General features: G+C 50.0%; 1 protein-coding gene across 1 annotated transcript in view; it reads left to right on the top strand.

The window, feature by feature from the left end:
- Positions 1-23,262, top strand: part of KLHL20 (kelch like family member 20) — a 450,003-nt gene that overhangs the window by 19,304 nt on the left and 407,437 nt on the right. The gene's annotated exons all lie outside the window — the stretch shown is intronic.

The raw sequence follows: 23,262 nt of genomic DNA, 5'->3' as shown, positions 1-23,262 counted from the left end.
TTGGGCTGAAATTACTCTCCTGGCCCTGTCTCTAAGTTCAATTCATGTCCAGCTTAGCTTTAGAGTAGCTCCTGTGAAGAAATGACAGCTTTGCTGTGCACACAAACATGCCTGAACAGCTTTCCATCCCTACCCAGAGCTACACAGTTCAGTCCAAGCAAAAAGCTGCTTCCCACCCGAGGTTACTGCTGAGCTCTTGGCACCCCCAAGTCTCTTGGGGCAAGTTGCTGTTGGCCTGGGGCTACCTGGAGGTGGCAAGGGGATGACACAGCCCCTCCACCCCTCCTTGGGAAGGAAGTCACCTTCCACTGCACACTCTCTGGATGTGCTTGGTGTTGTCCAGCAGCGCTGGGGGCTCACCTGTCTTCTCCATGGCAATCAGGGTTACATCTCGGGGCAGCTTGGAAACTCACTGATGCCCCTCATACAAGGCCCAATTTCAATGAATTTCAGCTGTTTTCTCAAACTAGTGCCTGGGGGAGAAGAAAAGCCTTACTGCTCTACATCAGCATCCCCCTGTTGCCCTCCACCATGGCCAGAATCCACAAAATAAAGCTGAATTTGGGGGAGAACCAGTTATTCCAGGCAGAATCAGCCCGTGGGATCTGTGCTGATCAGTTTGAAAAGCTCAGGGAAACATCTGGATGGGGATATCCAGGCAAGTCCCAGGAGGGGGTGAGGCAGCCGTGCTGTACCTCAGTTTTACACCCAGCACTTTTCCAAGGGGCACCTCATCAAACCAACCAGGACAGGATTCAAGGTGCAGAAATCATGCTGGACACCTGTAGAGCTTTGTGACTCCACATCTGAATTCCTTCTGTAAAATGGGGAGAAAAGCGTTTTCCCCTGATTCCTCCTCCTTCAGGGATTGTCGTCCATCAGAGGGAAGAAACATTGCCCACTGCCACCAATCCTTTCAAAGATTGCAGAAATATTTGAAATTATTATATTTGTATAAAATATTATTATATAATTAAATGAAATTGTTGTATTTATATAAAATATTATTATATAATTAATTGAAATAGTTATATTTTTATAATTTGAAATTGTTATATTTATATAAAATGTTATTATATAATTAATTGAAATTATTATATTTATGTAATTTGAAAAAGTTATATTTATATAAAATACTATTATATAACTAAATGAAATTATTGTATTTATATAATTTGAAATTATTATATTTATATAAAATGATATTATATAATTAATTAAAATTATTATATTTATATAATTTGAAAATAACATTTCTATAAAATATTATTATATAATTACTTGAAATTATTGTATATATAAATTATTTGGCTAATACCAAACTACTCTGTGGTTTTCTGTGTCACAGACATCTGTGCTCACCAAAAGCTTTTCCAGTGCCCAGGCACAGAGCTCAGCACATCCCTGTCCCAGCTGGTGGGGACAGATCAGGAACCCTTTCCATGTCAAAAAGGAGTTAATTTGGGCGTAGAAATTTGGAAGGGCACCTCAGTGGCAAGGAAATTCCAGCTAGAATAGGCAGCAGGGGCCTCCCACCCCATGCCCTGAGGCAAACCTGGGTGGGCTCTGTGCTTGCCCGGCCTGCACTGAGCATCCTCCAGTAGCCAAGGCTGTGATGCTCTCCTGGAGCTGCCATTTGGGAGCTCCCCCAAGCCTTTTTCTGTGCTCCCTCTCCCCCTGCAGCAAGAAAAATGAGGCGAGGAACACAAACGAGGAGAGAGAATGTGACAACTGAGAAGGAGGATGAAGTGCAGAGCTGGGGAGTCCTGCCCTGCAATCACCCCCTGGGCTGGGAGGGTCCAGGAAGATATTTCCATCTCCTCACAGGCCCCCAGCTCTGGGCTGACTGTGGGTTTGGTGCACTGTTGAAGAGCCCAGTGTTGTGCCATTCCATGGCTCTGGGCTTTTCCAGCCTCCCGGTGCCACAAGGACAGGACAGCAGCTCTGCCCCCCGCAGGGACCTCTGCCACAGAGGTGGCTGCAGCTTCTCTGGACCCACATGTCCCCTTCCTCCCTCTCCTTCATTAAGGCACTGATCTCTTCCCAATAACAAGGGGGCTTCTGTTCGACAAAACCTGCCAATTAGTCATTCTGGCTGGGTATAAACGTGGCACTTGAACAGCTGAGGGGACGGCGGGCAGTCCTGCCCCTTCTCGCGGCGTTGCCAAGCTTGCCATTAACACAATGTGACAACTAATCTCTCTATAGCATCTGACTGAGCAATTTTAATTAATAGCTCTGTACGCTCGCACACCCCCCCGCCCCGCACAGGTACCGCGTGCCTTTAAAGCTCCTTCCCCTGGCACCGCAGCCTGCCTGCACAAAAAAGAGGAAAAAAGGCCTCGTTCTGCCCCACTTCGTGCTGCTTGTTTGAGGCTGTGACCCTTGGAATGAGTCAGGAGCCCCCCTCCCCATTCCCTGTCTCCTCTGTGGGGTTGAGGACCTCGATGAAGGTGGTGGCTCTAGGGCAGAGGTGTTTTCTCAGCTCTGCTGGTGCTTGGGGCGTCCCTGTGGTGGCCTGTGGGAGGTGAGGGGATGGCAGGGCTGTGCCAGCCTCTTGGATGTGGGGGAATTGGAGGGCACTGAGGGGGTATTTGTGCCTCTCCTCCAAAATGGGATTTATTCAAGTGCAGGATAACACCAGGAAAAAAAAAAAAAATCCAATTTCCACGGCCAGGTTCTCCCCTGGTGTGAGCAGCCACAGCTTGGCAGATGGCTGCTGTTGGGGCCTCTGTGGTTTCGGTGCAGAGGTGTCCTGGTTTGTTTTAGGACAACTGAGAGGGCTCATCCATGGTGATCTTGAATGCTGCTTTAGGCAAATATTAGCTTGGGGAGGCCTGTTTGGGGCCCTGACTCTCGCCGGTGTGACCATCACCATGGTTGCAGCAAGAGCAAGGCCACCCCCCAGCATGGCCAGCAGCCCAGAGAAGCTGCTCTGGGCTGTGTGGGTCACTGCAGTGGGAGCAGCACACAAATTTTTCCCTCTCCCCCAGGCAGAGGGGGAAATCCTTGTGGTCAGAAAGACGGCTCGACGTTTCTGGTGAGGACTGGCAGATAAAGCTGGGCACAGCAGAAGGTCACAAAGGCTGGCAGAGTGCAGGGGTGTGAGTGTGCCCTCCCCACCCTCCCTTAACCCAGTGCTTTGGTGCTCCTGATCCAGGTGCTGGTGGGCAGCCCAGCTCAAAGCTGGAGCCAGGGTAGCTGGATATCCTGACCATGACGGAATTGCTCAGGAGGAGATGATGCTGGGTCATCTCTTGCCACTCTGACATGGCACCACCACTGCCCTCCTGCAGCCCCCTCCTGCTCAGGGCTGCTCCTTCAGATCACCAGACAGTGCTCAAAGGTGCGGAAAGATCACCACGGGGTGCTTCAGCTTGGGATGCACCCATGCATCCTCCAGGTTCTCATTCCCATGACATTTTGGGGGTCCCCTTGGCAGAGCAGCTGCAGTGTGTGTCCCCCTGTGGTGCTGGGAGCCTGTGGCCTCCAACAGTGACTCCCCCACATCTGATGATGCTCCTGCTGGATCTGGCTTGCTGGAGATGCTAAAGCAATTTGATCCTTGGGCAATAAATGGCAAGGAGCCCTTGCTCTCGATAGTGGGCTCAACTCTTGCCATATTCTTGGATATCTTGGCTTTGCCTGGGAATATCCATCCATCCTGGAAGTGTTGCTTGTCCTGGACAAATGCAGGAGCTTGTGCTTTGCTTTGTTCTTGTGAAAAGCACAGGGTTGTGTTTCCAGCTCTGTCTCTTGCCCTGGAAACAGCAGATGTGTGAGATACGGGAGAAGTGTGCAGCACTTTCCTGGAGATGGGATCTAGAAGGAATTAACAACCTGTGCCATCCCTTTCCCCCTGCTTGTGCTGGTCATTTCTGGCTTGGTCCTTGCTGGTGACTTACCTTCTCTAGGTCCCTCTCCTGCTGTGGAGGCTGCCCAGGCAGCATCCCAGAGCTCTGGCTGGAAGATGTGTGCCTTGCTTTGGCAGGGAACGCTCCCTGGGACTGCCCAGCATCACCCTTGGTCCCCCACTTGTTGAGCTCAGCACCCCGGACACCCCAAGAGCAGCACCAGGCTGTCCCCTCATCCCAGACACCCCCGAGGCTGCACAGAGCCACGAGAGCTTTCCTCCTCCACCCTCCCCACAGACACATCCCCGGCTGGGACACTCGGGAATCGCCTCTGCCAGCCCTGCCAACCACCCAGCCCGGGGGCCGAGCATCCCTTCCCTGCGGGAACGGGATATATTTGGGATCTGTGCGGGCAGCGCACGGCGGTGGGGCCCTGCCCCATCTGCCCGCACGGCAGCACGGCGGGGAACTAATGAGAAGCAAGGTGAGAGGCAGGAGACAGCCTGACAACCCTCTGGCTCCGCAAGCTGCCGGCGGAGCGCGGGCAGCAGAAGGACGGCACCTGCCCCCGCTGCCTGGCATCTCCAGCCTCATCATGAGGTTATTACCGGCCCGCTGCTTGACGGCCGGCACCAGCATCTCTCGCCTCCTCGTCCTCCCAATTCCCACTTGTGGCTGCGGGAGGAGCGAGGAAAGGATGGATGGTCCAGCCCTCGCGCTTGGGTTTGGCCCGGGATTCGGTGGGAGGGATGGTTTTGACCTTGCTCCTCCTGTCCCTCCCTGTTATTATCTCTTGAAGGCTGCTGGCCCGTCGCAGCCTGGTTTGACAGGGGGAGAAGTCTCAGAGATAATTAAGTTCCTACAAGTTTTGTGAAAATAGGCGGGCAGGAGGAGAGGGATGTGATGAGGGCTTGTGAAGGCTGAGCCTGGTGTGTGGGAAGCACCTCCTGGGACCTGGATTGGGAAATCGGGAATGGTGCTGAGCAGGGGTTTATCCAGAGCTGGGACTCCAGGCAGCACGCCCAGGAACAGCGAGATCCCACAAAGGAACTTGCATGAGGACAACACGAGCTCTTTAAAAATTCCTTAAGGATAAAAAGCCGTAAATTCAGTGTTTGTGCCTCTCTCTGCCCGCACAGCGCTGCTTCAGAGGCTCCAAGCGCTTCTCATCGCCCCACCCCAGCTAAGAGCGGCTTTGCTGAGCCAATCACCCCCAGCACGCTATTAATGATTGTATTAATTACTAATACAGCAGGAGAAACGCGCACTCCAAAGGTTTGCGAGGCAGGAGGCGGCACGGCTGCCGCTCTCCTCCTCCCTCAGCACCCGGGAGCGGCTGGGAGGGACCCGCAGGTGACAACGCGGGTCACAATGACTGTGTCCCCGCGGTGACAATGGGGACACAGCCCCGGCTTTGGCAGGAGCTGCCCGTGGCCGGGCTGGCCAGCAGGGAGAGGCCGGCGTTTGCCCGATCGGAGCAGCTGGCGCGGATGTCGCAGCCGATCACGTCGGGGAAGGAGGCGAGCGGCAAAGCGGTGACACCGCGGTGACACCTGGCTGGCGGTGCCCTGCTGGCGAGGGGCAGATGTGGAGGCCGACACATGTTCGCCATGCTAATTAATCACCTCCTCCTCACAGCCCTGCCCCGGGAGGCTGGCACTGCCCTGGTGGCACTGCCTGGCTGGCACTGCCCTGGTGACACTGCCCGAGTGGCACTGCCCTGGTGACAGTGTCCTGGTGACACTGCCCTGGTGGCATTGCACGGGTGGCATTGCCCTGGTGACACTGCAGTGGTGGCACTGTCCTGGTGGCAGCGGGTGTTTGTCCCCGTGCTGTCCCTTTGAGCTTTGGGTCGCTTCAGCACAGCTCCATGCAGTCAGGTTTTGCAAGAAAGAGCTTGGGCAATGTTCCTTCTCACCCCTCACAGCCACAGCCGCCCTATAGATCTGTGGGGTTTTTCCTTGGCATCACCCCGGGGGATATCGGGCACCTCGGGGGACAGGGACACACAGCGTGTGAAGGGTTCAGACAGGCAGGAAAAGGGATTTCCCTCCCTCCACCTTCTAAATTACACGGAGAGCGAGGTTTATTTTTAATTTCTCAGAGCCTGTTCGCTCTGGTGCTGCTGCTCCAGCTCAGCTCTCCAACCAGAACCTCAAACACCCACCCAGACTTTTCCCCAGATGAAATAAATCCCGAGTGGAGAGCGTCACAATTTTGCTGAAACATGATGGTTTTTTTTTTTTGCTGGGAATGGCTGGCTGAAATTCCTGGCGATTTCCCCCCAACCAGGAGTATTTTGTGGGGTCACTCCAGCCCCGTTTTGCCCTCTCAGCCCATTCCCGGTCTCTTGAGGGGGCGCTTGGGAAGGAGGCGAAGAATCCCCCTCCTGTTTAGTGCAGCTTTTCCACCTCATTGAAACCCTGGGAGGTTTTGCAGCAGAGCCCGGTGGTGACCCGGCTTCAGGAAGGGAGGATCAGGATGCAGCATTCCTTTGGGAATGCTCATCACCATCCATCCCCAAAGCACCACAGGGCAGCCCCGGCGTGTCGCCAGGGTTTGGGGACAGCAGCTGGGGACCCCAGGAGTGGCTGGAGCCCTGTCAGGGCTGTCCTGCTCCTCTCTGCAGGCAGAAGCCTCCATCTGCTGGCCGAGTCCCGAACGACAGACTGGGGACAGGGAGGGCTGGCACCAGGCTAGGGGACAAATCCCCCCAAACCCCAGCGCTGTTATTCATTCCTGACCACAGAATTACCTTCCCCCCACACTGCGAAAGTCGTGGGATCCCCCCGAACTCAGCTGGGTATTTTTATTGACCGCTCTTGGTCTCTTCTCTGCCTGCGTTATTTCAGCTATCGAAGGTTTTTCCAGAAGGTTACGAGGCTTTATTTATTATTTTATTTTTTTTAACCCCTCCCAACTTTTATTTCTGAAGGGTTATTTATATATTTATATATTTATATATTTATATATTTATATATTTATATATTTATATATTTATATATTTATATATTTATATATTTATATATTTATATATTTATATACAAATATATAAATATATATTTATATATGTATATATGAATAGATATTTTATATTATTATATATTACATATCTCTATATAAATATATATGATATAGTATTCTATATTAATTACACATATTAATTATATAATTATATATTATAGATATTTACATAAAATATATCTATATTATAGATATATTTGTATATAAATAAATTATATGTTAATATCTATAATTAATATTATACACAATATTGATAATATTATATATTAATATAATATTATTTTATAATAAAGAAATATATTTATTATAATAATAACTATAATATGTATAATTATATATTATATATAGTAGATATAATTAAGAATATATATAATAATACGTTATGCATATATTATATATTATTATATATTAATTATATATATTAATTATATATAATTATATATTATAAATATATCTATATTATAGATATATTTGTATATAAATAGATTATTGTTAATATCTATAATTAATATTATACACAATATCAATAATATTATATATTAATATAATATTATTTTATAATAAAATATATTTATTTATTATAATAATAAATCTATAATATGTATTATTATATATTATATATAATAGATATAATTAATAATATATATAATGATATGTTATGTATATTATTTATATATTTATATTTATATTTATATTTATATTTTTAGATTTAGATTTAGATTTAGATTTATATATATTATTTCTATTTCTGCTCAAGGCACCCAAGGAGGTATCTGGGTAAAATTAGGCAGTGGGGGCATCCTTGGAGGGCTGGTCCATGGCTGAGGGATGAGAGAGGAGACCCCCCCCAGCCCTGGTTTCCCATCCCCTTGGGCTCTGCTGGCCCTTGGCTGGGGAGCAGGGCTGTGCCTGGGCAGAATTTATCCATTATGTTCACCAGCCTGGTGTCCTGCAGCATTCCTGCTCTCTCATCCCTTAAAAAACGGAGTGGGATGAGGAAAACCCGTGTGCCTCAGTTTCCCTGTCTCAATCAGCTTCTCCTGCCTTTGCTTCTCTCCCAGCCTGACCCCTGAATCTCGAATCCAACCAGGCACCAGCTTTTAGCTTTGTCACCTAAAACCCCCAGCTCACCTCCATAAAGAGGGAAACGTGCACACTGACAGCATTTCCCTCCAAACTTCTTTCTTCCTCCTTTTCAAAAATTAATATCTTATTTCAGCATCAGTACAAGATATTCTTTTTTTCTCCCCATTTCAGAAATTCCACGGGGAATTTCAAGAAAAATGGAAATATTTGCAAGACACCCCAGGACAGAGAATTGAGTTGTGAGCAGCTTTCATCTGATGCAGCCTTCGCTTCCTGCCCTGTGGGATAAAAGTCCCAGAAGAAATGACAAAAACTCATAAATTCTGCAGAACAATTTAGCTCTTTCTGGAAAAAAAATCTGCTTGTTCCCTGAAGTGGGACTGAGCTGGGTGTGACACGGGGTAAAGAAAGTTTCTGCGAATGTCTCTTAATTAATATTAATACCTCTCCAGCTTTTTATCTCTGCTTTAAATAAAAAGAACCCAGGCATGGCAGAGTTCCCACCGCATTAAGAATCCCATGAAAGAGGAGTGATGGATGCTTTGGAAGATGGCTCTCATTAATGTCTAATCCTTCCCATCAGCCCCACTTGTCCCTGACACTTGGAGCTTGTTAACCATTTTTTTGCAATGGTTTTCAGGGACTTTTGGACCTGGGGATGGGGGGGGGGGAGGTGGGGGGGGAAATGGCACAGCCTCCTTTCCTTCCTCGCCTTCAGGTGCAAACACCACCATGAAAAAGTGGGTTCTGTATTGGGTGCCACTCTTTCCTGCTGCCTAGCCCACCTTTATTTTAAAGAAAAATTGTCCTCCAGGCAGAGCCTGAGCTTATTGAAGGTAAAATATTCCCGTTTCTTTATAATTTTATTTGTGGATATCGTTTTGAAGGCTGTGTGTGCAGCAGTTGTTTCTGGGTGCAGAACCCTGTGGGGATGTGGAATTAAGGGATTGAAACTGCTGCCTCCTCTTGCTGCCCTGCTGTTGGCAGGGGCAAATCAATGTGGGGACCTTTTGGGAAGTGTCAGCTCCTGGATTCATGTCAATAAGTAAATAACTTTCTTTTTTGGAATAAAATCACTTTGGTATCTGTGGAAAATACAATAGGTTTAGAGGCTGGAAGGAAACAAGAAGTGGATTTGGTCTCCATGGGGTTACAGCTAGAAAATGCAGGGGAAGGGCCTTTTTCCTGGGCACAGATTTATGGAAAAGCAGAGGAAAGCTTGTCCTGCTCATCTCTAATGTTTTTGGCAGCTCATTTCCACTATCCACCTCTGCAGTGAGCTTATTGCAGTGCTGACAGTGGAAAGTTCCTGCACCCAACACCGCTTTTCCTAATTTATATCCAGGTTTCTGGGCTAATTGAGGACGTGTCTCGGTGGCTGGTGACACCAGGACAGGGGTGTCCATCCCTCTGCTGGGTGTGAGGTCACAGAGCCCTGCCAAGCCAGGAACCCCGGGGAAAATGGGATCCTGCTTGTGGTCCTCCAAAATTCCTGCTGGGATTCTTAACACGGACCTCGTGCCCAGCCTTGTGGGATGAGCAGGTCCTGGGTCTTTCTGGAAGAGAGAAGCCACCCAAACCCACGACAATTGCTACATCCAGTCACATAAACTGTATCCGGGCTGAGAATAATGGGGTGAAATTGCTTTTTTGGGTTTTTTTTTCCCCCCGCAGCTAAATGTTGCGCTGAGGTTTTCAGGCAGAGAGGGATGCTGAGCTCTCGGAGCTGCCTCTTCTGCCTGTTTTCCACTAGAGGTAGCTGGAACCACGCACAACCCGCCCGGCAATCCTGGGATTTCCACATTCCCAAACCCAAATGGGCAGCGCTAGAAGTGATTAACCTGCCATTAAAGACATATCCCAGCGCAGGAGGGGCTCGGGCTGCAGCTCTCCCTCTCCCATTCCCTGAGCCTCCAGAGCTGTGTCAGCGTTTTCTCGGTGTCAAATCGCGGAGTTTGGGGGTTTTTGGGAAAGCAGAAGCAGACAGACACACACCCGCACCCCCTCCCGCTGCTGCGGCTCATCACGCGGCTCCGCTGCCTTGGGGACAGATGTCTGCGACTCTGTGCAAGGGAAGGGAAAAGCGCTCTGAGCTGTTTATTCTGCAGAGGAGGAACAGCACAAGAGTTTGGTGGTTTAAGGCCCTTTTTCCTTTTCTTTTTTTTTCCCCCCTTTTTTGCCCTTCTAGTAGGTTTAAGATGCATATTTCCAGCTGGCTCTGTAGCTGCTCTTTATGGGAGGCATCACCCATCCAGCCCGGGTGGGTGATGGGGTCTTTGGGGGGCAGCTGGCTCCAGCTGCTGGGACCCTTCTGGCTGTTCTCCTCTGCAAATGTCTTTTTTGAGGGGCTTTTTGTGGTGGAGAAGGAGTACAACAAATAGAGCAGGTACTCCTGGGGAGCTGCAATAAGCCTGCAAAGCGAGAAGGGAAAGAAGGTCAGAAGGAGTGAGGATTATCTGCCTTCCCCATTCCCAGAGGGATTTTAGCCCTGACTTTTAATAACAGCCAGGAAAGAGGCAGACTTTGTGCTTACCCAGAGGAAAAGACCCTAATAGAAGAAAGGATCAGCTAGGAAAAGCCCTTTTATCTTGCTTTGCCATCCTCACAGAGACTGTTGTTGCAGGGGCTGCAATGGGAGGTGGTCCAGGCTGGCAAAGTCCAGTCTGGCTGTGGTTTTCTGCTGGACATGGTGTCACTTCCCTGGCCCTGTGTGACACCAGAGGATCATCCTTGAGCTCCTCTCTGTGGCCACCACATCTCCCAGTCCCTGCAGGTGGTCCTGTGTGCGTCCAACCCAATGAATTCCCCGTGGAATTGGATTAATTAATATCCAATTAATGGATAGAATTGGGGAAGGATAAATTTGGGGTGCGTGGCTGGGGCCATCTGCAGCCCCACAAAGGTGTCCCAAACCTGCAGCACAACACATCAGGGAGCTTCTGGTGACAATTCCCTGATGCCACGTGAGATACGACCTCAGGTCCTTTCCTGCATCATCCTCTTCCATCAGGTCTCCTGGCCACCAAGTGCCACCCTCGTTTGGCCTGGCCAAAGCCACCTTGGTGCTCCAGGTGGGAAGAAAACCCAGAGGAGCTGGGGAACTCCTGGTGTTTCAGCTTGAGAAGGTCTCAAAGCCCACCTTGGCTCCGTTCTCCAGGGGCTGGTGGGCACCGTTTGGGAGCGGTGGAGCCGAGTCCTGCGGGATGAGGACGGGCAGGCGCCAGCCAGCTTTGACAGATGGAGACTGTTAATATTGAACACATAATTATGCTGGCCAAGGCCGAGAGTCCTTCCGCCTGTGGAGGACATCAATATTAAGGCGAGTTACTAAATGTATCTCAGAGGTGAACTCAAAGGCGTTTGGGAGGTCCAGGGCTGAGTTTTGGGGCTCTGCTCTGCTGTGGCTGGCCCTGAGAAGGTTTTTGCTGGCAGAGAAGAGGAGCTGCCTTCCCTGAGCCCCTCGAGATGTCCCTGTTTTTGACACTAAACGGGGGAGACAGGCACGGCCACCCCGTGCTGCCGAGACATCGGGGGATCAGCCGAAAATGCTCCATTTTTAAACACTGCAAATCGAGCTAATTGAAATAATTCCTCCCAGGCCTGGGGCTTTTAGGGTGCTTGGCTTGCTTCCAAAGCACCTGGAAACTTTTCTGACACCTAAACTCTCTCAGTCCCCAGAGCTGGGGCTTTAAAAGGCATTTCAGGTGCCTTAGGGTGAAACTGTGCAACCTGGAAATTTTGCTGGGAGCTCCCTAGTGAGAAACTTTTTTTTTTTATATTTATGGAGGAAAAGGAGTAATTTCTTTCTATCAAAAATGAATGAAAACTTCAAAAATCTCCAGCAGGTTTTATTTATTGCCTCATCTATTAAAATAGCCGCATATCTATTCAGGTGTGGGGGCTGTACTTTATCTTTCCTTTTTTTCCATGAGTCACAGAATATTTCTTTCTTTTTTTCCTTTTTTTCTTCTTCCCCCTTTTTTTTTTTTTTTTTTTTTTTTGGTCAGGGAAAAGATCCTGCTGAGTTTCTCACAAAGGGAAAATGTCCTGGAGGACGCCAAGGGCACAGCTTATTGCAGCAGCTGCAATGCCAGCCCCTCTTGGAGTGTTCCCATCCCTCTGCTGGGGTGGATCCAGGGTTTTCCTCACCTTTAGACCAAGAGCCACCCGGTGCTGGTGAGTTCAGGTTGGGTCAGAGAGAGGGTGGAGATGCTCTGGGGTCCCTGAGACACCAACAGATGTGTCTGCCCTGAATCTCTGCCTGGGCTGATGGGTTGGTTCTAGCAGGTTTGGATATTTGTGTCTGTGTTTGTGTGCTGTGGCACTCGGGGTGGAGACACACGAACAACTCCCTGCACCTCTTCTGCTTTGCATTCCCGAAACTGCTGGCATTAACCATAAACTCTGAGTTTCTCCTAAAGCAGCCCAGTGCAGCAGCTGATCTCTTTGTGCTGGAAGGGACACGCTTTGCTGTTTGAACACCAGGTGCCCCAAAATATGTTAATTCAAGCCCCAGAACACCAACCCCCTCCGCTGCTTTTCTCGCCTTGTCTCACACTGAATTGCAAACTCACAGCAGGGGAGGAAATTGAACCTGCTTCCCATGGTCATAGCCCTGAATGTGACTTTACCCAGCACCTAGCCACACACCTCTGCTGCAGCCTGGCCTTCCCCGCTGTCCCCAGCAGCCAGAACACCCAACAGAGGCCACAGGCCACTGCCCAAAAACCCATCCTGGGAGCTGAACAGGGAAACGTGGATGTGTTCAAGGCGGTGGGAACAGCGAGGAGCAGCCCCCCGGGTTCCTTCTGTGGGAGTTCCCTGGGATGCTCTGCCCGGGCTCACCTTCCCAGCCCTCACCACAAACTGGCAGGGACACCTCGGTGAGGGGGACAGATTTACTCTGGAATAAACTTCAGTAGAAATTATCCATAATACTGCAAATTCTCTTTGCCAGATGACATCCACAGTCTTTTCTGTGTACCAGTAAGTGCCAGTTTCACTACAGCTGCCAAGGCCTTGTGAAACTTCAGGAAACCTGTGCTTTTCCCATAACATGGGGCTAGTTCTAACTTCCTACACTATTTTTTCTTGGTGTGAATCAAGCTGAGGACAGCTTTGGCCACAGGCATGGTTGAGAACCGCTGGAGCCAGCGAGCAAGTGGGGCTCTGCCAGGGCTGAAGGAGAGCCAGGGTCTCAACTCATGGAGACTTTATTCCTTGGGGAATGTCGGGAGGGGAGGCAAAAATCACCACTTTGTAGATATTTCTGTGAGTCTTTCAGCCTGGGATTGCTGAAGCACAGTGGGATAGGCATCACTTTCTCCTGCTTGCAGGTATTTTTCTGTGGGTGCCCCACTCTGGACCCATAAGCCTTACTTCCTGCCACAGCTCAGAAAAAGCTTTATTTATACCCATTTAGCTGCTCGCCTCCTCCCTAATTGAAATCATTAACCTTCTCGCTTAATGAAGAAGAGGACCGGGGGGAGGCCAGGGCTGCCAGACCCCCCCTCCCGGGCTGCTCGACCGCCTCAAAAACGTGAGTTTGAATTTGGCCACCGGGAACTTAAAAAAAAAAAAAAAAAATTAAAAAAGAAAAGAAAAAAAACAAAACAAACCCCGAACAACTGCGCCGTGGTCGGGGGGCTGGCGGGGTGCGGCTCCCCCGGCCCCGGGGCCGCGGCGGGGCTGACGCCAGCATTTCATCTCGGCGGAGAAATCATCGGCTCTGACCACGGGGAGGGCTTTGCCCGCCAGGTCCCACTTTGCTCCCCTATATTTAGCCCATTATGAATATGGAAGAGCGTTGAAAATGATTCGCGCAGACATCCCTCTGTCCAGCCGAATAACATCAAAGGCGGGAGCGGGCAAAGGGAGCCGCTCGCCCTGCCAGGACCCCCGGCCCCTCCCGGCCCCGTGGATCGCGGAGTGGGGTCCCCTCGCTGGGGGTGGTGGCTGGAGGGACCCCAAGGCGGGTGTTTTTGGGGTGTTTGGGGTGGGAGCGGTGCCAGGAGGGCCGGGCAGCGCTGCCCCCGCCGCGGTCGCAGCTGGCGTGGGAAGGGGCACAGCTGTGCGCTCCAAGGGCAGCGCTGCCCCGGCCCTCCCCGGCACCCCCCGGCAGCTGGGAACGACCCCCCGAGAAGGGCAAGGCAGCCCGGGACCCTCATCATCCCTCATCATCCCTCATCCCTCCTCTCCTGGGGCCCCGCTCCATGGAACGCGCCCCCGGCTGCTCCTCGGCCCGCCTGCCCCCAGCACTAAACACCTTTCCCCGTCCCTTTGGGGAACCCAAACCTGCCCCAAAAGCATTTTAACACCCTTCTGCCTGGCTCCGGAGCCCCGGTGTTCCTCCTGGGGCATCTGCACCTCTGCGCCCGCTGCTTTCCTCTCTTTTCTCAAGGAGCATCGCTCCATCCCAAAAGCTGGGAATGGATGGGGAGGGAACATTGGGGGCGAAGCCCTTTCCGTAAGAGCCCCCCAGCCTGGCTTGGGTTGGGGTTTGGAGAGCACTTTGTGCTAAAGATCACGGTGGCTTTTGGGCACAGCAGAAACGAGGGAAAACAGCTTTATTCAAGCCGCTAATGAAATGTCATTTGCAATTCACTTCCATCGCTGTGGAGGATCTGCGGCACCCCCGGCTCGCACCGGCTCACACAGGGGGTGCTGCTTTGGAGGGGGTTTTGGGCAGGGGAGGGGGACAAGCACAAAAACATCAAAACATGACCGACTCCCTCTGCAGAGCTCGGGGGCTGCGTTTGGCTTGGGTGCTGTGGGCAGGTGAGGTGGCTCAGCCTCAGAGTGGGTCTGCAGAGACCTGGAGGAGGAACACACCTTTTCCGTGGGCTCTGGACCCAGAAATAACCCTGGATGCTATTTTCCCGCTTATTTATATATATATATATATATATATTTAATATATATATTTATTTTATATATATATATATAATATATTTTATATATATATATATAGTATATATCTACATCCCTCCTATCTCTCACTGTCTCCTCCACCCCCACAAAGCTCAGTGATGCAGCTCAGACCCTCTTTTCTATCCTTCTCCCCCCTCCCACCCTCTACCTGCCCTCTCTCCCCTCCTCCACCCCTCCCCAATTTCTGAGTTATCCTCTGCAGTCGAGAGCAGGTTTAACTAATCTTTCTGTCAGTGGGGTACTTTATGGAAATTGAAAACTAATTAACGATCATCTCAGCAGCTAATCGCATAAAAGCCCCGCTGCCTGGGCCTCCCTGCTCTTAGAACAATACCGGCACAGGAGCAGGGAATATCTGGATGAAGCTCACCGGGATGGGATGATCCCAAGGATGGAGAATTCGGGACACCCCTGAAAACCCCACAGCCAGGGATGGGTCACCTTCTGCAGGATCCTAAATCCATCCAGCCCATCCACAGCCAAGAGGTGGGCAAGGGGTGTTCGGGGGAAGTTTGGGCAGCGGGGCTGGTGTGGGGCTGGGGCTGGGAGATGGAGATGTGTGGTCCAAGCTGCTCCCTCCAGCCCGCAGTGACTCACTCGGCTTTAATTGCTCCCTGAAGTGGCGGGATGCTGGCGGCACCGCATCAGAGATGTCACGTTATAGTCATGCGTGAAGAGCTAATGGTCAAGGGTGACACCACCAACAAAACATCCTCGGGGGAGCTGTCACTGATGGGGAGGATCAAAGGGCAGGGGGAGAGGCCGGCCCGCTGCTGCCGAGGTTTGGAGAGGGGTGGTGGCAGCGCTCGTGGGGCTTTGTGGCCAGAAAATCATCCTGCCACAGCTCAGGGTGCTGGTCAGTCTCAGAAAGCCCTGGAGAGGATTTTCTTTGGCTTTCAAGCTTTTCTCTGGCGTGGGCTGGGAGGGCTCACGCTGAGGGTGGCACCAGGGTGCTCTGCAGCCCCTGTGCCAAAGGGAGGCAGCCCAGGAGGAGCAACCTGGGATGTGAGGGTGGATCGTGGATGTGCAGCCATGGGGACACCAACCTGTCCCTCTGTACCCTCCTGTGCCCTGGCCAGGATGCTGCTGGGCACCTGCCAAGAGCTGAAGGGAAGATGTGGATGAGAGCCCAGCCTCACCAGTCCGCAGGTTAAGTGCTTTGGCATGGCAGGGTCGCTTTTTTGGGCGCTGCCAGCAGCACCTCCCTTTTCTGACTGCACCACACCAAGAGTGGCACGGTGCAAGGTGCCCTTTGCTGCTGCTCCCGCTGTCCCCAGGGGCCACAGCAGGACACGGGCTGTTCCTCTGCTGTGCAGCACCGCCAGCGTGCTCCTGGTTTGCATTTGGCTCCGTCCTCCGGTTTCCAGGAGGAAACCGCATTGCTGCTGGCTTCTCCAGCAGGATGTGGCATCACCTCCCTGCCCTCCATCCTCAGGAGAGGTGGGGAAGGCCGAGTGAGATGCTCTGGAGCACACGGAGCAGCACACTCTGGAGGAAGAGTTATTGCTGCAGTCACACACCGGCTATTACCTCCCAACAAAAGGCAGCGTCTGCACAGCCAGGAGAGAGCCCGAGGACAGGGACAGCCCGGGTGACCTTCACAGGACGTGCAGCAGACAGGCCAGAGCCCTGATCTCCCCAGACAGGTACGCCTGCAGGCTCCTCTCCACCTGGCCTGGCGCAGCAGGAGCCTCCCGGGGTGTTCCCCACAAGCCTTCAGCCGCTATCAGCTTCAAAGTCTCCCCAGCAGCCCCTGGCCCGGGTGGGATTTTTATCCTCCCAGCACATGTCAAGCTCTCAGGTCTCGGAAAGGAGACAAAGGCGATGCTGTTGCCGCCGCTGAGCTGCTGGGAGGTGCCAGCACCCGGTTTGGTGCTGGAATTTGGATGTATCCCTGCAAAGCTTCATGTTCCAGACCCTGCCTGGCAGCCAGAGCTCCACGAGGAACCTGCTTGTGATAACCAGGGATGGAGACCGGGGTGATGGAACAGGGGGATGAGCTGGGGTCTCGTCCTGAGCCATGGAATGGCTCGGGCTGGAAGGGACCTTAAAGATCAGCTGGCTCCAGTACTCCTGCCATGGGCAGGGACACCTTCCACTAGACCAGGCAGCTCCAATTCCCATCCAGTTTGGCCTTGAACGCTTCCAGGGATGGGGCAGCCACAGCTTCTCTGGGCAACCTGTGCCAGGTACTCCCCAGCATCACAGGAAGTTTTTTTTCCTTATATCTAATTAAAACCTTCTGTCAGTTCAAAACCTCCTCTCACTAAGGGTAAGAGTTATCCCTGGAGCAGCTCTGGATCACCGGGACCCGAGGGTGAGGTCCTTGTGCTGCCTCTCCTCTGAGTGAAGCTTTTTGAGGGAATCCTCATGCTGTGGTGAGAAACCACCTGCAGACAAGCAGAAATGATCTCCTAGCTTGATTTCTGCTCTCTGTGTTTATTAAACTGGCCCAAATTCACCTTGGGGAGGTGTTGGGGCAGGGGGAGCCTCATCATCCCCATGTCCAGCTCCCCACGGAGTGCTGGAGTGGAGTAAGCAGCCAGGACTCCGTGAAGGGGAGGGGTTGTTTGTGTCAGTAAATGTCAGAAAGCAAAAAACAAGCAGGACTTTAGAGCCAATTAAGTTTGTATAATGTGAGGGAAGTGCTGGTTAAAGGCATGGGCAGCAGCTGAGCTGTATATCCATTTATTTCAAGGCAGTTTTCCATGGGAGCAGAGTACACGCGTGTCATTAGCACCAAACATCTCTAATAAGGCTGTCTCTACTAATAAGCAAAAAAAAAAAGCTTAATTATTTTGTTTTTCATTGAGCCAGGGTGGTCCCTTGAATGCCTTTTCCTCCAGCTGGGAGGAAAAGGTGTCTTGAGACACGGGTACAAATGTGGGAGGGTGGGGAGGGACAGCATGGCCGGGTTGTTCCATGCAGGGAACTGCCACCAAACTGAGGGTGACCCCAGAGGTTGCAATGTCTGCCACTGCTGATCTGCTGGGGAGGAGCTGCAGAAGCTCTTTGTGAGCCCAGGCTCTGTTGGAAGCACCAGAAGAGCGTTGTGACATCTAGAGGGAGGTGGCAGATGCCTCCTCGGGACACACGGGGGACGTCATCTCCTGCCTGGAAAGAGAGGGATGGAGGAACCAGACTGCAGATTGTGCCTGTCCCTCCTTATTTCCCCCTGTGCATGACCAAAAACTCCCAGCCACATCCTTCCCGAGCCCATGACGTCCCTTCCATCAAATCTTCCCTCTGGAGGCTGCAGCAGGGCTTGTCCCACCGCAGCCTGGGGCTGTGTGACACTGGGACCGGCACCCCAGCACTGCTGGCCACGCTCAGCACTCAGAGCTGCTTCACGATGCTCCTTCAGCTCCTCCGATGTTTTCCCTCCTGTATTTCCAGGAAACTCATCCCTTTGGCTCACCCATAGAGATCCCAGGGGCTCACAGGCCCAGATCTGCCTAAAATCCATGCAGATGTGCAGAAACACCTGACAGAGATGGTTCTGTTGATGCCTCCTGCTGCATCCAGGGGTCACAGCTGTGCAGCTGCCCGCCCTCCAGCGCAGCACATTTTGGAAGCAGGGTTGATTTATCAGAGCTGGAGAGCCCCTGGTGCCCACACTGACGCCAGGCAGAGCTCCTGGCTGCCCTCACAAACCTCCCAGCCCCAGGTTAATTAACTGCCATCAAATAACCTGCGTGGCCACAGCTGGGACAGCAGCTTCACCTTCACCAGGGCTCATCCCTGAGGCTCCCAAACGCAGCCCAGGAGGGGTGGGAGAGGAGGGGTCTCACTAGGAGAGGGAGATTTTGATAGAAGGGGGGGGGTTTCATTAGGAAATGGGGGATTCAATAGGAAAGAGGGGTCAGCAGGAGAGGGGGGTCTCAGTAAGAGGGGCAGGGTCTGGATAAAGGTGGGTTTTGACAGGAGAGAGGGTCTTTGGAGGAGAGGAAAGGCCTTGCAGAGGAGGGGTCTCGGTGGGGACATCTCAGAGAGGGGTTTTGGACAGGAGAGCTGGTCTGGAGAGGGGGTCTCGATAGGAGAGGGGTGTGGGCAGGAGCAGGGTGTCCCTAGCAGGGCTCTTTGTGTTCAGCTGGGGGGGATGTTCCATGAATCCACTGCAAAGAGCGACTTTTGGGGCTGCTCCATGGGATTTACCCACTGAATACCCCAGCCAGGCTCTGGAAACGCTGCAAAGCACAGACACCCAGCCCAGGAGCTGAAATTCCCGGTGTTTTTCTGCATCTCCCCATGGCCCCAGGGGCTTGCAGGGGTGGGGACCCTCAGTCAGGTCTCTCTGGGAGAGCCTGGCAGGCAGAAAAAGCCCCAGGATCTGCTGGAACAGCTGCTTCTGTGCCATAATAAAAGGTTAAATATTTTAATAAGCATCAGCCACACGTTGAAGGTAAAACAAGCTGCCTGCTTTCATTCTTCCCCCCCCCCCCACCTCTTTCTTTTTTTTTTCCTTTATTTTTTTTTTGTATGCAAATGAACTGGAAGCTTATTAACGAGATGAGAGGCTGGAGTCTAATTAGCAGCAGGACAAGGGAGCAGTGCTGGAGCTGAGTCAGCGAGTGCGAGAATCGCTGGCGAGGTCCCTTCCATCGCTGCCAAACCTCCCCCAAAACCACGAGAATCGGGCAAAACCCTCATGTTTTTGGAAGGGTTGGGGGAGATCAGTTTAATTTTGGGGTCTGGGCTGGGCATGGCCCGCTTGGGTCACCCCAAAGTTGCTGTCCTGACTTTGTGCTCCTCGCTGGGTGCATTGCAATTGGATTTTGTAGTGTTTCCAAGCATATATTGAATATTTGGGGGCAGTGATGGAGCAGGACTGGGGTATCTGTGGCAGGGGGCTGGGCTGCTTTAGCCCCTGTGGAATTTGTTTTATGGACAATTTGCTTCTGATTATCTCCCTTTGCATTCTAAAGAATCATTTCCCCCACGAAACGCTGGGAAGAAAACAAAGAGGGGAAAAAAACCCCAAAACCACCCAAACCAACACAACGAAAAACAGGGAAACTTCTTTTTTTTTTTTTTTTTCTTCTTTTAAAATAATCCTCCTTTTCTCCCATCCTTTTTCCTGCCACCTTCTCTGTGCTCTGGAGATTCCTGCAAGCAAAGCCTGTCCCAGCCTCTGGAGGGGGACATGGACTCCACTGCGAGCGAAACCAATAAACCTCTCTCGTAATTTGCACCTTCGGAAGGCACCAGCAGCCTTCATTTGCATTTTTAATTAGCTGGGCTCTCCCTGCGCCCCTCAGCTGCCCTGCCTGGGGTCAGGGATGGCTGCAGGCACCGGGCTTGGGGCTGAACGAAAGGTTTTGGTGGCCCAGAGGATGGGCGAGCTGCTAAGGCAGGGATGACATTCCTCATTTTTTTATTTTTAATTCCCTTTTTATTTTTTTTTCTTCCTGGTTTCTGATATATTTTTCTTCTCCTGCAGCTCTGTCCAGCCCTGTCTTTGTGCCATCCATCTGCCCCCCTCCTCTGGGTTTCTTTCTCGCTTTTCTCCCATTATGGAGCATCCCCCCTCCCCAGCCACTATCCCTGGGTTCCCTCTTCCCACGCAACCCCCGGCACCGCCAGCACACGGAGAGATGCCACAATTCCCCCTTAAAGCCATTAAAACTCTAGCTCATTAGCAATAATTAAAAGGTGCAGCACACATTCTCAATAGCTCATGCCCGGGGGGCAGGATATTTGTATTTTATTATTTTATTTTGGCTTTTTTAAAAATTATTTTATTTTTTATTATTATTTTATTTATTTTATTTTATTATTTTATTTTGTTTTATTTTACTTTTATTTATTTTCATTTTATTTCATTTTATTTAATTTTATTTCATTCTATTCTAATTTTATTATTTTGGTTTGGGCTTATTTTGTTTAATTTAAAGTCTAAATTATCTAAATTCTAAATAATCATTTCTTTTACCTGTAATTTTTTTTTAATCCTATCGCATCTTTTATTCTTTCCTTTAACTGCATTGTAATTTTATTTTATTTTATTTTATTTTATTTTATTTTATTTTATTTTATTTTAATATTTTATTTTATTTTTATTTTTATTTTATTTTACTTTATTTTATTTTATATTTTATTATTTTATTTTACTTTATTTTACTTTATTTTATTTTATTTTATTATTTATTTTATTTTATTTTATTTTACTGTATTTTATTTTTATTTTACTTTATTTTACTTCACTTTCTTTTACTTTACTTTCTTTTACTTTATTGCATTTTATTAAATTTTATTAAATTTTATTTTCTTTTACTTTCTTTTACTTTACTTTCTTTTACTTTATTGTATTTTATTAAATTTTATTAATTTTTTAAAATAAAATTTCATATTTTAGGCACTCCACGGCGCTGGCAGAGGAGGGACACAGGGACAGCCACCACCTCCCACCCACCCCGGGCAGGGTAGGGGTTGGGCAGGGATGGGCTCCCTGCATCCAAGGCACAATAAAATATTTTACTACAAAGCAGAATTACTCCAAAGACTGATGGGCTGACTTGTGAGACCCACTCACATTTATGGAGGTCGTAAGTTATAGACTCCCTGTGAACTGGAGGAAAACATAACCCTGGCCTTTTATAGGCGAAACTTCTGCTGTATATTAAATTCTCCTGCCAGAGAACGGGACTTTACTGCCAACTGTAACTTTAACACCTCCCAGCCCCTCGCTTAGCAGGGAAGGATTATTAATAATTTGTTTGGTGTTTGGTGTTTGCCACCTCACCAAAATCCTTTGGAAGATTCTGCTGGTGGAATTACGAGGGGCTCAAGGCACGCCGTGCATTTATTTTTTTTCCCCCCTCCCTTTTTCTTTCCTCCTTCCTTTATTTTTTTTTATAGATTTTGGTCTAAAAATATTGCAGTGTGGAATGGAAAAGCGCAGGAGTCGCACCTTGGGGTTGTCTGAAGTCAGGGAAAGAAGGGAAAAAAAATAAAAATAAAAAATCCTATGGACAAACGAGTGGCAGGGGGAGAAGGGAAAATTTCGGATGGCGAGGGTGAGAAAAATAATCCAATTTGGAATTTGTGGGTTTCCCTTTCATCCACAAGCAGCCAGCGAGGGGGGGGGGAATAGAGGGAGGAAGATGCTGCATCTGCACAAAAAATTCGGATTTTTTTGGCAGAGAGAGGTAAAGCCATGAGCTGGGAGAGGAACTGGCTGCTGACCCCCCAAAAATGAACCCCCAGCCCCAAAATCATCCACACATCCCCTCCAGCACCTCGGGGCCCGGCGAGACTTAACATTTGTGTGTTTGGAGCAGGGATGAGGGTTTATGAGCAGGGAACAGCTGGGAGCAGGCTGATATTTAAACTGGAATTAGGAGGGAGATAATTCCTGGGGCGGGGAGCTCCGGGGGGCTCTGCCGGAGAGCGATACAGTTAATTTGCAGAAGAGCTGGAGGCTGGCCCGAGCTGATATTGCCGTGTTATTTAGAAGAGAAAGGTCAGGCTTGGAGATTGAATAATCATTGACAAGAAATCCATGGGGGAGCAGGGGAGGCAGCTCCAGCATCCATCCTCTCCCTGCTTTTTCCATCCCCAGGGGACTCTTCCCGTCCCATCGGGGTCCCCGTGGGATGGTGAGGTGTTTGTGGCACACTTCCAGCATTTTTCCAGCTTGGGAATCACTGCCACCCCCTCCAGCCGCCCCCTATTCCATCTAAAATCTCCAGGGACGAGGCAGAGCCGTCCTGGTTTTCGTCCCACGCACGGGCTCTTTTTAAAATGGCAAATTATTTCTAAATTTAAAATGATTTTCTTTTTCTTCCCAGAAAGGTTTTCCAAGTTTTTCCTCTTTTTTTTAAACTCCCCATCCAAGGAAAACATGAGAGGCTATCGAGCCTTCCCTTGCTCCCAGCCCTTGGTGTGATAAAATCCCTTTTCTAGCTTTTTTTTAAGGAAAGCAGTGCTCTTAGTAAGTTAAAAAAAGCAGTAAACAATTTTTTTTTTTCCCACCTCCACCCCCATGGACAAATAAGCCTCCTTCTGCCCAGGGAAACTGAGGCATGGGGAGAAGCACCAGGGATGCAGAATCCCAAATCACATCCCTCTAGCTCCCACCATCCCAGGGTATTTATTGCCCACCCTTCCTGCCCCCAGCACCTCGTGGGGAAACCCCCAAGGCATCTACTTTTCTTCTTTTTCCTCCCCAAAAAATAGACCAGGTTTGGTTTCAGGGTTTTGTGGTTTTTTTTGATTTTTTTTTTTTTTTTTTTTTGCAACAAAAGAAACTATTTATTTGGAATATGCATTACCAGTACAAATCAGGAAACTGTAAAACCTACACCTTGTTAGTATCGTCATAGAACATAAAAGTTTCAATTGGGATCAGAAAGACAGAGGCCTTTTT

This window comes from Poecile atricapillus, chromosome 7, assembly GCF_030490865.1.
Source record: "Poecile atricapillus isolate bPoeAtr1 chromosome 7, bPoeAtr1.hap1, whole genome shotgun sequence".
In the NCBI taxonomy this organism is placed as follows: Eukaryota; Metazoa; Chordata; class Aves; order Passeriformes; family Paridae; genus Poecile; species Poecile atricapillus.
The sequence above is the reverse complement of the archived record's forward strand: the minus strand, read 5'-3'. Positions and strand labels throughout refer to the sequence as shown.